Below are 16,448 nucleotides of genomic sequence, written 5' to 3' on the forward strand. Positions count from 1 at the left end.
CCTATATTTATACAATAACAGTAATTTATAGAAAAGAATTTGAACAACCATACATCAAGGTTTGAATACTGTTTGCCTGGGTGGAATTATTTTGCTTATTTGTGATTTTTTAATCCATTCAACAAATTTTATTAAGGCCCTACTAAATGTCAGCCATATTCTCTCCATTGGGGAGAAAGCAGTAAAGAAAAAAGACAAGAGGAACTTGCACTGATGAAGGTACATATCAGTTGGGAGAAAGGGTAGCCAAATAAATTAAGTAAAATAGGTTCAATGGTGAAAAGTACTACAGAGAAAAATGAATCAGGGAAGAGGCAGAGAGTGTGGGGGAGGGATCTCAATTTTAAAGAAGGCCATCAGGGAAGGTCTAACTGTGGAGGTAAATTTTGAGTAAAAACCTAAAGGAGATGAGGGTATGAGCGAGGTGGATGTCTGGGGAAAATATATGCTAGCCAAAGGAACAGCAAGTGCAAAAGGCCTGCTGGGGAGCATTGATATGTGTGTATGGGATATGAGATAAAGTAATCATGAGTCAATCCAGGGTTTTGGCCACGGCAGCTGTGAGGATGGAAGTGCATTAATTGAGATGGGGAGACCTGCAGGCCAATGGGGTTTGGGAGGCACCATCAGGAGCCTGGTTTTGGACGTGTTAGATTTGATTAACTTGATTAGGTTAGATTAGTCATCCAAGATGTTTCTCTAATGAAAATGCATTGTTTTTGAAATGTGGAAAACAGCAATAAATGACATTTTAAAAGATATTCTACTGTGGGACTAGGTTGTTTCAATGAATTCTTTATTGCTGCTGTAGATTGTTCAGTTAACTAAATTTCCGTGGCCCAATTGTTTTTCAGTCAAACCATCTGGACCTGGTGTATGCAGGAGACAACTCTGGGTAGCCACCAGCATACTTGATCCTAGGGCTACCCTGCTTAGAAGAAAGCTGAAACAGACTCAGCAATGCTTTGCTGTCTTGGCTTTCAGGGTTGTTGAGTCAGCTGACTTCCTAGATGCTTGTTTTAACCCACCCTTCCCACCAAGTAAGCTCTGCCTGACTTCCTAGACATTTGACTCTTTCATCAGTTTTTCTTACTTCAGATACTTACTTGAAGTTTCAAGGGTCTGGGTCCTCAGTTCTTCCTGTCATCTGATGGCCTTTGCCTAAACACACTGATCCTGTAACCATCATGCTCTCATAAAGCAATTCACACTACATTTCATGAACACCTGTTTTATACAAAGTACTATACTAAGCATTTTGGGGATGATAAAGAACTTGAGATGTGGCTTTGATAATTAGGAGGTTTCAGTGTTGTGGGGGATGTAAATATATATAATGAGGTGATGATGACAGACATTTATGAGTGTGGAGGGAAATCTGGGGCTCTGATTTTTGTAATAATGACCTACGTAGTCCCACTAGCTCTGGTCTAGCATTTTATAGATTTTTTTCTCAAGGTTCTTTTTTGTGCTATTCAATATTTAGCCTTTGTTTTCTTCTGATTATTATAAAGAAATAGATATTCATTGTAGAAAACATGGGAAAAGTAGAAAAAACATAAAGAACAAAAAAAACTACTCATAATCTTATCATCTAGAGATGGAATGTTTCTATTAATGTTTGAGTGTATTTTTTCTTATTCTTTAAAAAAAGTTTTATTGTTGGCATTTCCCCACATCATTAATATTCTTTGGAAGAATGTTTTTAAATAGCTGAATGGAATTGATGTTTCACCATTTATATACTGGCCCTCTAATGTTGAGTCTTTTTCTATTTTAATAGCTAGATTCTTCCTTGCTTGAGCTTCACAGGCCCAGAGTTGAGACTGTTCTAAGACACCTGGGGTAGAGTAGTGTTTCATAAAAATGGAGCTGTGCCCACATGGGGTACACTTGGGTGACAGGGGTGCAACCCCCTGAGACATAAATGACAGCACGTAATCTGTGCTCCTTCTCAGCTCGCACATGCATGAGCATAGTAGATACCACACCTAGAAAGTCAAAGAGGCGCTTGTTATATATTTGAAAAGCTGCTTACCATTACTACTAGACCAAGGAACTTTGAAATATAATTTTAATATAGTCAATCTTTTTTTATGATAATTATCAGTAGTCGTATTTGTCAGGCGGAGAAGGCAATGGCACCCCACTCCAGTACTCTTGCATGGAAAATCCCATGGACAGAGGAGCCTGGTGGGCTGCAGTCCATGGGGTCGCTAAAGAGTCAGACATGACTGAGGGACTTCACTTTCACTTTTAACCTTCATGCATTGGAGAAGGAAATGGCAACCCACTCCAGTGTTCTTGTCTGGAGAATCCCAGGGATGGCGGAGCCTGGTGGGCTGCCATCTATGGGGTTGCACAGAGTCGGACACTACTGAAACGACTTAGCAGCAGCAGCAGCGGCATATTTGTCAAGAGAGCTGTAAAATAGAAATGACACAGGACCCTTCTTTTAAAAAGTAGAGGATGACCAAAGCAAGATGGAAGAAAGTGGCATCATGGGTCCTCTGATAAGATGAATATTCCTGCTTCAGTGAGATTCCTTCAGGAGAATGAGCTTAGGAACAGAGAAAAGAAAAAGAAAAAAGTGGAAAGACAATATTGCATTGTTTTAGATTCTGAAAACTGATAATGCTTTCCAAGTCTGGTATGTGAAATTTGCCATTCTTCTTTGGCTATGCCAGCCACAGATGAGTATTTTCTTGCCAATTAGAACATTCTTGAGGTGTTTTCCTTTTCTTCACGTGATATTGGTTGCAATCCCATGCTTGCCATTACTTATAAATTAATTTCTCAAATTGTAGTAAATTCTAGCAAAACCAATAAAACCACAAGTGCGCAGTTAAATCCTTCTGTACTTTAGAAAAAGTACTTTATTTATTTTTGTTTATTTTTTTTTCCTGTGGAAAAGACATAAAAGTTAAAAACAAAGTTTCCATAAGTGGATGGCTAGTTTATAGAATACATTTCTAATCTCCTTTATTCTTTAGTCTTTTCATTGCTATAAACTTGTTCTCTCATTTGCTTAAGGCTATTTGATTATCTTCCTTGATAGGAGTAGTAAAGAAATTAATTGTGAGGACCTAGGCTGATGGAAAGAAATTGATGGAGTATCTTTTTCTTTTGACAAGAAGTATCAAAGCTGATAATCAGTACTCCTTTAAATATAGCCAAATCAGGAAGTCAAGTAGAGAACTGGTGACATCAGTAAAATAGTGATAAATAAATGGTGTATTGAGATGATATAAAATGTCAGACAGACTCAATTGTTTTTAAAAGTGCACTTTCAGCCTTTTCTGAGGAAGACTTTCTCAAGAATTTTTGGGGAAGTAGTTGTGAATGCTGTATAATAACATCTCTCCATGTGAGTTCTGCTGCTGCTTCTGCTGCTAAGTCATTTCAGTCGTGTCCGACTCTGTGTGACCCCATAGGCGGCAGCCCACCAGGCTCCCCCCCGTCCCTGGGATTCTCCAGGCAAGAACACTGGAGTGGGTTGCCATTTCCTTCTCCAATGCATGAAAGTGAAAAGTGAAAGTGAAATCGCTCAGTTGTGCCCAACTTTTAGCGACCCCATAGACTGCAGCCTACCAGGCTCCTCTGTCCATGGGATTTTCCAGGCAAGAGTACTGGAGTGGAGTGCCGTTGCCAGGTGAGTTCTACAGAATGTCAAAGGGTGGAATGGACCCCTGCTATGTGCACTCAATATGTCAGCAAATTTGGAAAACTCAGCAGTAGCCACAGGACTGGAAAAGGTCAGTTTTCATTCCAATCCCAAAGAAAGGCAATGCCAAAGAATGCTCAAACTACCACATAATTGCACTCATCTTCCACGCTAGTAAAGTGATGCTCAAAATTCTCCAAGCCAGGCTTCAGCAATACGTGAACTGTGAACTTCCAGATATTCAGGCTGGTTTTAGAAAAGGCCGAGGAACCAGAGATCAAATTGCCAACATCCACTGATCATCAAAAAAGCAAGAGACTTCCAGAAAAACATCTATTGACTATGCCAAAGCCTTTGACTGTGTGGATCACAATAAACTGTGGAAAATTCTGAAAGAGATGGGAATACCAGACCACCTGGCCAGCCTCTTGAGAAACCTGTATGCAGGTCAGGAAGCAACAGTTAGAACTGGACATGGAACAACAGACTGGTTCCAAATAGGAAAAGGAGTATGTCAAGGCTGTATATTGTCACCCTGCTTATTTAACATCATGAGAAATGCTGGGCTGGAAGAAGCACAAGCTGGAATCAAGATTGCCAGGAGAAATATCAATAACCTTAGATATGCAGATGACACCACCCTTATGGCAGAAAGTGAAGAGGAACTCAAAAGCCTCTTGATGAAAGTGAAAGTGGAGAGTGAAGAAGTTGTCTTAAAGCTAAACATTCAGAAAATGAAGATCACGGCATCCAGTCCTATCACTTCATGGGAAATAGATGGGGAAACTGTGGAAACTGCAGATGGTGACTGCAGCCATGAAATTAAAAAACGCTTACTCCTTGGAAGGAAAGTTATGACCAACCTAGATAGCATATTCAAAAGCAGAGACATTACTTTGCCAACAAAGTTTCATCTAGTCAAGGCTATGGTTTTCCCTGTGGTCGTGTATGGATGTGAGAGTTGGACTGTGAAGAAGACTGAGCACCGAAGAATTGATGCTTTTGAACTGTGGTGTTGGAGAAGACTCTTGAGAGTCCCTTGGACTGCAAGGAGATCCAACCAGTCCATTCTGAAGGAGATCAGCCCTGGGATTTCTTTGGAAGGAATGATGCTAAAGCTGAGACTCCAGTACTTTGGCCCCCTCATGCGAAGAATTGACTCATTGGAAAAGACTCTGATGCTGGGAGGGATTGGGGGCAGGAGGAGAAGGGGACGACAGAGGATGAGATGGCTGGATGGCGTCACTGACTTGATGGACTTGAGTCTGAGTGAACTCCGGGAGTTGGTGATGGACAGGGAGGCCTGGCATGCTGCGATTCATGGGGTCGCAAAGAGTCGGACATGACTGAGAGACTGATCTGATCTGATTAATAGTTTATTTGGTAAGTGGATAGTAAGGAAGTAACACAGTGAAGGGAAGGCATCTAATAAATGGTACTTTATCAAGCCAGCAAACACTGTGGATGGCTAGAACTTAATCCTATGGGAAAGCTATGGGAATCAGTGCAAAGCCCCTGCCTCATAGTTATCCCAACAGGCAGCAAGGGCACTGGGATATTTATATCCCAGATCCCATCAGTTATTGTTTAAGGGCAGTTTTTTTTGGGGTGTGTATGCTGCTGCTGCTGCTAAGTTGCTTCAGTCGTGTCCAACTCTGTGCGACCCCGTAGACAGCAGCCCACCAGGATCCCCCATCCCTGGGATTCTCCAGGCAAGAACACTAGAGTGGGTTGCCATTTCCTTCTCCAATGTATGAAAGTGAAAAGAGAAAGTGAAGTCGCTCAGTCGTGTTCGACTCTTAGTGACCCCGTGGACTGCAGCCCACCAGGCTCCTCTGTCCGTGGGATTTTCCAGGCAAGAGTACTGGAGTGGGGTGCCATTGCCTTCTCCAGGGTGTGTATAGATTTCTTGATATTTCAGTCCTGCTCTGCAAGCAGGCAGAACAGCCTTCTGAGGAGAGAGAGAGAGAGAAAGAGAGAGAGAGAGAGAGAGAGGGAAATCAGCCCAGACAAAGAGATGTAGATACTGATAATTGAAAGTCAGCTGAACTGTAGAGATATGGGCTAAACATAACAAAAGTTTCTTTACTTTAGGATTTCCTAGAGTCTTTAAAATACTAATATAGATACTGAATATCCAAAAATCAGGTTATGGTATGGCATGTTTTCAAACTTTATTTTCTTAATTTTAATTTTTTTACTTGTTTATTATGCTCGAGATTTTTTTTGGGCTTCTTAAATCTGAAGTTTTACAACTCTTAAGGGTTTTGAGGAAATCTGAAACTTTTATCTCTTTAAATGCTGTCTCCCATTTTCTGTTCTCTCTCTGCACACCTTTTAGACTAACACTGGAACTTTCTCTAGTTTTTAGTTTTTTTTTTAATGGATGTGGGATCTTAGTCCCCTCAACCAGGGATCTAACCCATGCCCTTTGTATTGGAAGCTTGGAGTCTTAACCACTGGATTGACAGGGGAGTCCCTTAAAATTTACCATAGAATCTTTTCTGTGTACATTATCTTTGGAACTTACAGTTTATAGCACATGCTTTGGGTAGTGCTGTTTCAGAATATCCTAGATTTCAGGTGTAACCTAACTATAAAAACTTACATGATTCAATAGAATCCGTCTCAAAAATTTGAAGGAATCAATGGGTACAATTGTTAAACTTTTGGTCAATGTTATGGATTGGATGTTTATGTCCCCTCAAAATTCATATATTGAAATCTTAACTCCCTATTAGGAGGTGGGGCTTTTGGAAGGTGATTAAATCATGACAGTGGAATGTACATGAATGGAATCAGCATCCTTATGTGAAGAGACATGAGAGAGTTTGCCTCTTTCATTCTTTACTCTCTGCCATGTGAGGACACAGTGGAAAGACAGCCACCTACAAGCCGGGAAGTGGGCTCTCACCAGACTTTGGATTTGTTAGCACCTTAAACTTGGACTTCTCAGCCTCCAGAACTATGGGAAATAAATTTATGTTGTTTATAAGCCACTGTGTCTATGGATCTATGGTATTTTTGTTATAGTAGCCCAAACTAAGATCTCCATCAAGTGTTAATTGTTACATTTTTTTAAGCTAGCAAGTGACTACTATAGATGGGTCTACAGTTTCACCATCTTTTGAATGGTGAGGCAACAAAGGCCAAGAGAGTTTTAGTCACTTGCTTAAGGTTGTTAATTAGTTTGTACAAAGTCAGGACTGGAGTCAAAATTTAGGCTTTTCCTCTCTGAGGATCAAGCATTTTAAGGTAAGACTATTTTGGAACCACATTCTCTCACCATCCAAGTAGGCTGCTAATCTTCTTTAACCACTTTTCTTTGTAAGTATTTGCTTTAATAGGTAGCAGAATCTAGGGTTGTTTTTCAGGACAGTTTTGCAAATAAAGGTCTTGGGCACTGTGTACCATCTTCTGGGGTGCCTCTTGGGGAGGCAGCCTTCATTGTCTCTAGACCTGGGATTTGTTCTCACTTTGTGAGGAAGACTTTTTTTCTTCGACTTGCATTTCTAGGTAGAGCTAATGGTAAGGAACCCACCTGCCAATGCAGGAGACGTGAATTCAATCCCTGGGTTGGGAAAATACCCTGGAGGAGAGCACGGCAACCTACTCCAATATTCTTGCCTGGAGAGTCCCATGGACAGAGGAGCCTGGTGGGCTATGGTCCATAGGGTCATAAAGAGCTGGACATGACTGAAGTGACTTAGCACACACTTGCATTTCTAGATTATAGTCATAAACATACCCAAGCTCATGGACACCATGAATCAGAGACGAGTTAGGTCAAGAACTGCACTCATGACCAGCTTGTGCTATTATTAAGCATGATGGGAAATGGTGGTTATAATGTGTAGCTTTATCTCTTATGTAATAATAGCATTCTCAAGGTCTTGGCAAATGTGCACACAATAGGTAGATACCTACAGAAAGGCTTAGCTCACTGACTTCTGACTGCCCAGGATGTTTTGCCAGAGTAAGTGGATTTTTGCGTCCAGGAACGTGGCCTTCTTCTCAAACTGAGAGAGATAATGGGGAGGTATTTTTGCAGAATACAAAGAACAGGAAGTTATTATTTGTTCTTATCCTCTGTTTCTGGGGTGTTAAATGGCAACGAGCAGAGTTTCATGCTGGCTGTTTCTGATCATCAACCTTTTGATGCTGTCAATTATTTTTATATTCTTATATATTGGTGCTCATTTATTTGAGGTGTAGATCACTGGAGGTCTCTATGGTACTGCTGTTGCTGCTGCTGCTAAGTCGCTTCAGTTGTGTCCGACTCTGTGCGACCCCAGAGACGGCAGCCTACCAGGCTCCTCTGTCCCTGGGATTCTCCAGGCAAGAAGACTGGAGTGGGTTGTCATTTCCTTCTCCAATGCATGAGAGTGGAAAGTGAAAGTGAAGTCGCTTAGTCATGTCCAACTCTTCGCAACCCCATGGACTGCACCCCACCAGCCTCCTCTGTCCATGGGATTTTCCAGGCAAGAGTACTGGAGTGGGGTGCCATTGCCTTCTCCATGGTACAGACAGTAGTAAAAGATCTTCCAGTAATCAGTAATATCATTGTCAAGCATGGCTTCTTCTATTCAATTCTACTCATCCTCCAAGATAAAGGAAAAGATATGTACAGTTCATTAAGTAACAGAGTTGTGAAATAATTACATGTTTCTTCAAACAATAATATATATCTTGAGGCTTATTTTCACTAAAATTGCTAGGTGGAAATGTCTGCAATATATATTTATTATTATTGGTTGACATGCACTGTGTATAAATACCAAATATTTAACAAGCCATCTTTATCTCTTATTTCTGAGATTTCAAAATTTAGTAGTAGATACTATCTACACAAATATAGTGAAACTATCTTTTAAACATGCATCTTTCTTATGTAGCTCTGGTTATACAATATTCGACATGGTTTAAAATGTATATGCTGAAATATAACTCTGTAGAATAAAATCTCAGTACAATGTGATAAGCTCATCAGTGGTTAGTTTATCCTACAATACTGATATTGGGTTGGCCAAAAAGTTTGTTCAGATTTTTCCAAAAGATCTTATGGAAAAACCCATATGAACTTTTGGGCCAACCCAATATTTTAAGTGGAATGACTATTAACATCAGAAGAAATATCCTTCAAGTTTCAGTAATCTCATCTGGACCCTGAATGGTGCTCATTTTATGGTAGATACAAAAGCAAAAGGAAGACGTGGTCTCTATGACTAGACATGTATTTGTGATACATAGAAGATAGTAAATCCCAGCTATCATCAGGTACTAGATTGTTCAAGACTGTGAGAGAAATATACCTTCACAAGAAGGAAGAACCATTATGGGATGAGGAGTTGAAAAGGACTTGCTGGAGGAGGGAAATGACACTGTCCCCTGTTTTATGCCTCTGGGTCTTGAAATTTGTTGCTGAGTTTCCTCTTTGTTCAATATTTGTGGATCTTCTAGTCCAAGTTACGGAGAAGGCAATGGCACCCCACTCCAGTACTCTTGCCTGGAAAATCCCATGGATGGAGCAGCCTGGTAGGCTGCAGTCCATGGGATTACTAAGAGTTGGGCACGACTGAGCAACTTCACTTTCACTTTTCATTTTCATGCATTGGAGAAGGAAATGGCAACCCACTCCAGTATTCTTGCCTGGAGAATCCCAGGGACAGAGGAGCCTAGTGGGCTGTCGTCTATGGGGTCACACAGAGTCGGACACAACTGAAGCGACTTAGCAGCAGCAGCAGCAGTCCAAGTTATATGTTCTCAAAAGTGAACATGATAGAGCTGATTCCAATGGAATATTCTATTCTCCCTACCAAAGGAAAGACTGTTTCAACATGACAGTTCAGACAGTATTTTGTATCATCTATCTTTTCTTTTCATGTTACTTTTGGGTTAACTACTCAACATTCAAAAAACTTAAAGTTCAACATTCAGAAAACTAAGATCATGGCATCTGGTCCCATCACTTCATGGGAAATAGGTGGGGAAACAGTGGAAACAGTGTCAGACTTTATTTTTTGGGGCTCCAAAATCACTGCAGATGGTGTTTGCAGCCATGAAATAAAAAGACACTTACTCCTTGGAAGGAAAGTTATGACCAACCTAGACAGCATATTGAAAAGCAGAGACATTACTTTGCCAACAAAGTTTCATCTAGTCAAGGCTATGGGTTTTCCAGTGGTCAGGTATGGATGTGAGAGTTGGACTGTGAAGAAAGCTGAGTGCTGAGGAATTGATGCTTTTGAACTTTGGTGTTGGAGAAGACTCTTGAGAGTCCCTTGGACTGCAAGGAGATCCAACCAGTCCATTCTAAAGGAGATCAGTCCTGGGTGTTCTTTGGAAGGAATGATGCTAAAGCTGAAACTCCAGTACTTTGGCCCCCTCATGCGAAGAGTTGACTCATTGGAAAAGACTCTGATGCTGGGAGGGATTGGGGGCAGGAGGAGAAGGGGACGACAGAGGATGAGATGGCTGGATGGCATCACCAACTCTATGGACATGAGTTTGAGTGAACTCCGGGAGTTGATGATGGACAGGGAGGTCTGGCGTGTTGCAATTCATGGGGTCACAAAGAGTCAGACACAACTGGGACTGAACTGAATTAAAAGTATGAAGATATGCTCCAAATTTAACTTTTTGATTTAGTCCATTTTCTTGAAATAAAGTGGCCTTCTCTACTTTATGAAGCAGAGTAGTGTGATGTAGTAGTGGAGCAATGAGATTGGGAATTAGGAAACCTAGCTTTGAGCCCTCGTGGGCTTCCCTTGTGTCTCAGCTGGTAAAGAATCTGCCTGCAATGTGGGAGACCTGGATTTGATCCCTGGGTTGGGAAGATCCCCTGGAGAAGGGAAAGGCTACCCACTCCAGTATTCTGGCCTGGAAGATTTCATGAACTGTATAGTCCATGGGGTTGCAAAGAGTCGGACACAACTGAGCAACTTTCACACTTTCACTTTCAAAATCCTGAGAGATGTTGATCAAGTAACCTAACTTCTTTTAGCATCAGTTTTCTCTCTCCTAAAAGGGAAAAATATGACATGCTCTATCTACCTCCTATGTTGTAAGAATCAAATGAGATAATGCAAGTAAAATATATATTTTTTAATAATCTGTAGTACCTGATACAAATATGAGATATTATTAATACAACCTTAACAAAGGCATTAGTTTGCCCATCTGTTAAATGGAGACAGGAATTGTGTCTGTCTCACTGGATTATTTTCCGGAGTAAATGGAATAATACGTGTAAAGCCTTTTAGAATAGTTTGTGGGAAATAATACATACTCAATAAATCTAGAGATTGCAGGATAAATATACTTAAGAAATAAAAAACTCATCTTAAAGCCAAAAAAGTATTTTTGCTTGTAACATATTCATTAGTCAACATTTGCTTTTACCTTCAGTTTTAAAAATGTTATCTTTGCATGAGGTCGATCATTCACAAAATAGTCATTTCCTCTTTTTATCAGTGCTGCTCAGATGGAGGAGGCAAACTAGCCATGTGGTTCTGCCTGGATGGGGCCAGCTGGGAGTGGGAATCAATTATATTAGAGATTCTCAAAGTGTGGTCCAAGGTCTTATCTCTTCTATTATTTATGCTGTAAGATGACAGCATACATACTTAGTTTCTGGCATAAATTAGTAATTTGATATTGAATTAATAATTATCTTATTGAATACAAACTAGATGTCACCTCTCTGGTTTCTCACTGAAAGCAGTGAGTATCCCTCAAGGCAATTAGAAATTTTTCTGAGGATGAAGCGGATGGACTTGGACCATAAGTGGCAAATGCCTCGAAAAACTGATCCCTGGATCAAAGAGTCTTTATAATCCTTGAATTAGTCTTCCTTGATTGTGGCTTTCTGTGAAGTGACCAATGAAACAGAAATGCTGTGGGTCCACAGCAGGGAAAGCTTTTCAGACTCAAGGGGTGGGGTTTTCAGAGGCCTATTTATTTGCTTGTTTGTTCTCAGACTTTAAGTATCCATGGATATATATTTTTGGGGACCAGAGCAGAAAACTCCTAAGGGGAATTTTTTTTTTTCCCTGGACGGTGTATAATGTTTTTCAAATGAAAGATAATTTTTCCAGAAGAATCTATCATAACTGAGAGTACTAACTTTATCTCATAAAGGTCATACTTCTAATCTGCTAAAGAAGAAAAAAATATTTGTTGATACTTGTTAAAGGTGGTAAGGCAGACTTTATTTTGTTTTAATTTAATTTTTATTTTATATTGGTCTACAATTGATTTACAATGTTTCATTAGTTTCAGGTATATAGCAAAGTGATTCAGTTATACATATGTATATATCTGTTCTTTTTCAGGTTATTTTCCCATATAGGTTATTACAGAATATTGAGCAGAATTCCCTGTACTATATACTAGGTCCTTGTTTATTATCTGCTTTATATATAGTAATGTGTATACACTAATCCTAAACTCCTAATTTATCCTTCCCCTACCTTTCTCCTTTGGTAGCTGTAAATTTGTTTTTGAAGTCTATGAGTCTGTTTCCATTCTGTAAACAAGTTAATTTGTATCATCTTTTTAGATTCCACATATAAGTGATATCATATGATATTTATCTTTCTCTATCTTACTTCACTTAGTATGATAATCTCTAGGTCCATCCATGTTGTTGTAAATGGCATTGTTTCATTCTTTTTTTATGGTTGAGTAATTTTCCACGTACCACATCTTTATCCATTCCTCTGTCTGTGGACATTTAGGTTGCTTTCATGCCTTGGATATAAGTGAGTAGAGCTGCAATGAACATTGGGGTGCATCTATTAATATCTTACTTTTCAAATTATGGTTTTCTCTGGATATATGCCCAGGAGTGGGATTGTTAAATAACATGGTAGTTCTATTTTCAGTTTTTTTTAGGGAAACTCCATACTGTCCTCTAGTGGTTGTACCAATGTATATTCCCACCAACAGTGTAGGAGGGTTCCCTTTCTATGCACCCTTTCCAGCATTTATTGTTTGTAGATTTTTTGATGATGGCCATTCTGACAGGTGTGAAGTGATACTTCAGTGTAGTTTTGATTTGCGTTTCTCTAATAACTAACAATGTTGCATATCTTTTCACATGCTTTTTGTCCATTTGGATGTCTTCTTTGCAGAAATATCTATTTAGATCATCTAAAGATAGTAAGGCAGACTTTATTCAGGACCATTGTGACAGTATAGGGACCACTGAAACAGTATTTTATAGCTGGGAAGAGACAGTGGACTCAACTTTGAATACAAATTGGGCAAATGGGAATTGATAGCAAAGGAACAGGGTAGGGGTCAGTGGGTGGAAAATGCTAAGAGGAAACATCAGGGATAAGAGGGGTTTTGGCTAAACTGATCTAATATGATTCTTGCTGAAGACAGGCCAGGGTGATCAGACATCACCTGAGGGACCGTGGAGTATGAGGAACCTGATCCAATATTGAAGGTGATCAGCTATCACAGGTGAGGGTTCTGATTAAACTAACTTAGTGCTCTTGCTAAAACTAGATTTTTCAAGGAAGTGCACCCATAGGCCTTGGAGAAGGTTCAGGAACCTGAATAAAGTTGGGTCAAGCAAAGAACCTTTGTGAAGTCTCAGAAACAGAAACCCATAGGAGAAGCTGTTAGAGACAACTCAAGTCTGGTCAGATGCAGTCATCTGCAGCTGTGGGTCAGTAATAGGCCTGTATGGAGTGAGTGTAGTTATCAGACCTTTAAGTTGTAGGGTGTGGCAGATAGAGTTCACTATACTGTTACTTTGTTATCATGCACACAGCTAAACTACATTATCCAGCCTCCTCTGCCGTTTGATGGGCATGTGACTGAGTTCTGGTCAATGGCATGTGGGTTAAAGTAATGTTGTCATTTCCAAGCGAGGTCCCAAGATCGCTCTTGATTCTGTGTTCCTTCTTCTGTATGCCCCTGGCTCAAAGGTGAAGCCCAGGGAGCTTTGTCAGCTATGGATTACAGATGACAGAACCCCAGATACAAGGATCCTGGGTTTCTGAATTGTCTGTTGTAGGCGTGCTGCTCAAATTTTATGTGTAACAACACATTACTATTTTAAGACTTTGGGATTTTGATGTTTCTGTTACTATGATTAGTCCACCTTGAATATACAGGGGAAGGTTGTCATTGTTAAGCAGAGCATCTTCTTGCTTCTTTAATGGAAATGAATGTCTAGACGCAATTCAAGAGTGCTTTCTAGAAGTGTCACAGTCCTCAGCTTGTAGCCAACATCAGGTGGGTACTGGGATCTTCTGGAACAGGACTGTTAACGTGTGAGTTGTTTCACAGAAGCATCTCAGGTAACTGTTTGGATGAACTCAGGAAATGTGCGTGTGCATATGCTCAGTCACACAGTTGCATCCGACTCTTTGTGCCCCACGAACTGTAACCCACCAGGCTCCCCTGTCCGTGAGGTTTCCCAGGCAAGAATACTGGAAGGGGTTGCCATTTCCTTCTTCAGGGGATCTTCCCAACACAGGGATTAAACCTGCATCTCTTGCATCTCCTGGACTGGTAGGCAGATTCTTTACCAGTTCAAGAGAGGACCAGTCCTAAGTAAATTCCAGTGACTTGCCGGTATGCTTTTAGGAGTAGACCCCAACTTCCTTCTCAAGTTTCCCAGGGTACTTAAAAATCCTCATTATTAGGATCCTTAACTAGAGGGCTAGAGTATTATCTTGGAAGGTTTATGTAAAAAATGCATCTAGTTTATCTAAGAGAGGTATCAGATTAACCAATTCATACCCACTAAGAGCATCTTGCTTCCCAGATTCTTATATGAAAGGGATGACACACTGATTAAATGAATTTTTGATGAGGGCAGAGTGTGGGGAGAGTGAGGAGAATGAAGGGTGCTTATGAGGGCAAGGAAGGTCTGGTTAGGAGACTACAATTCAGGGACTGCTGAATGCCTGGGAGGGTTGCAAAAAGAGCAAGGAGGGCTCTGTAAACAGGATGGTGGAGATTGAGAATAGGAAGGAAGTAGGCAGACAAACTTAGTCCCCATCATCAGGTTTGTCTTAGTTAAAAAAATTAAGTTCAGAACACTATTCATACATCTTTTGGGTTTTTTTTTACAGAGTAGAGGTGAACTACTAACTTTTTTGTTACTAATAGCAAGGAAGAGTTCTTTTTCTTTTAGATGGGATAAGTAAGGTATATATTTTCTCTATTGATCATACCCTTTACTGAAGAAATTCAAAGATATTTAAATTTCTGTTTGGGGTCAGGCCTAAGACTAACTGATGGCATTGGTTGACTAATAACTCAATCAAAAAATGCTGAATCAGAAAAAATTACCATGTAAGAAGCTTTTCCAAAATAGTCTTTGTGCCATAGCCAAATATTCTTCCTCATCTTTCTCCTCATCCTCTGGCATCTCCAACTTTGGTAGCTTTCAGTTCAGTTTAGTCACTCAGTCGTGTCCGACTCTTTGCAACCCCATGAATCGCAGCACGCCAGGCCTCCCTGTCCATCACCAACTCCCGGAGTTCACTCAGACTCACGTCCATCGAGTCAGTGATGCCATCCAGCCATCTCATCCTCTGTCGTCCCCTTCTCCTCCTGCTCCCAATCCCTCCCAGCATCAGAGTCTTTTCCAATGAGTCAACTCTTCGCATGAGGGGGCCAAAGTACTGGAGTCTCAGCTTTAGCATCATTCCTTCCAAAGAAATCCCAGGGCTGATCTCCTTCAGAATGGACTGGTTGGATCTCCTTGCAGTCCAAGGGACTCTCAAGAGTCTTCTCCAACATCACAGTTCAAAAGTATCAATTCTTCGGCGCTCAGCCTTCTTCACAGTCCAACTCTCACATCCATACATGACGACAGGAAAAACCATAGCCTTGACTAGATGAACCTTTGTTGGCAAAGTAATGTCTCTGCTTTTGAATATGCTATCTAGGTTGGACATAACTTTCCTTCCAAGGAGTAAGCGTCTTTTAATTTCATGGCTGCAGTCACCATCTGCAGTGATTTTGGAACCTAAAAAAATAAAGTCTGACACTGTTTCCACTGTTTCCCCATCTATTTCCCATGAAGTGATGGGACCAGATGCCATGATCTTCGTTTTCTGAATGTTGAGCTTTAAGACAACTTTTTCACTCTTCACTTTCACTTTCATCAAGAGGCTTTTGAGTTTCTCTTCACTTTCTGCCATAAGGGTGGTGTCATCTGCATATCTGAGGTTATTGATATTTCTCCTGGCAATCTTGATTCCAGCTTGTGCTTCTTCCAGCCCAGTGTTTCTCATGATGTACTCTGCATATAAGTTAAATAAGCAGGGTGACAAAATACAGCCTTGACATACTCCTTTTCCTATTTGGAATCAATCTGTTGTTCCATGTCCAGTTCTAACTGTTGCTTCCTGACCTGCATACAAATTTCTCAAGAGGCAGATCAGGTGGTCTGGTATTCCCATCTTTTTCAGAATTTTCCACAGTTTATTGTGATCCACACAGTCAAAGGCTTTGGCATAGTCAATAAAGCAGAAATAGATGTTTTTCTGGAACTCTCTTGCTTTTTCCATGAATCAGCGGATGTTGGCAATTTGATCTCTGGTTCCTCTGCCGTTTCTAAAACCAGCTTGAACATCAGGAAGTTCACAGTTCACATATTGCTGAAGCTTGGCTTGGAGAATTTTGAGCATTACTTTACTAGCGTGTGAGATGAGTGCAATTGTGTGATAGTTTGAGAAGTTCAAAAATCAAGCTTTAGCTAGTGAAAAGCCTCTGTCTCAGCTAAAGTGAAAGTAACAACCTATTCCCTTAA

Source organism: Bubalus kerabau, chromosome 1, assembly GCF_029407905.1.
Source record: "Bubalus kerabau isolate K-KA32 ecotype Philippines breed swamp buffalo chromosome 1, PCC_UOA_SB_1v2, whole genome shotgun sequence".
Lineage (NCBI taxonomy): Eukaryota > Metazoa > Chordata > Mammalia > Artiodactyla > Bovidae > Bubalus > Bubalus kerabau.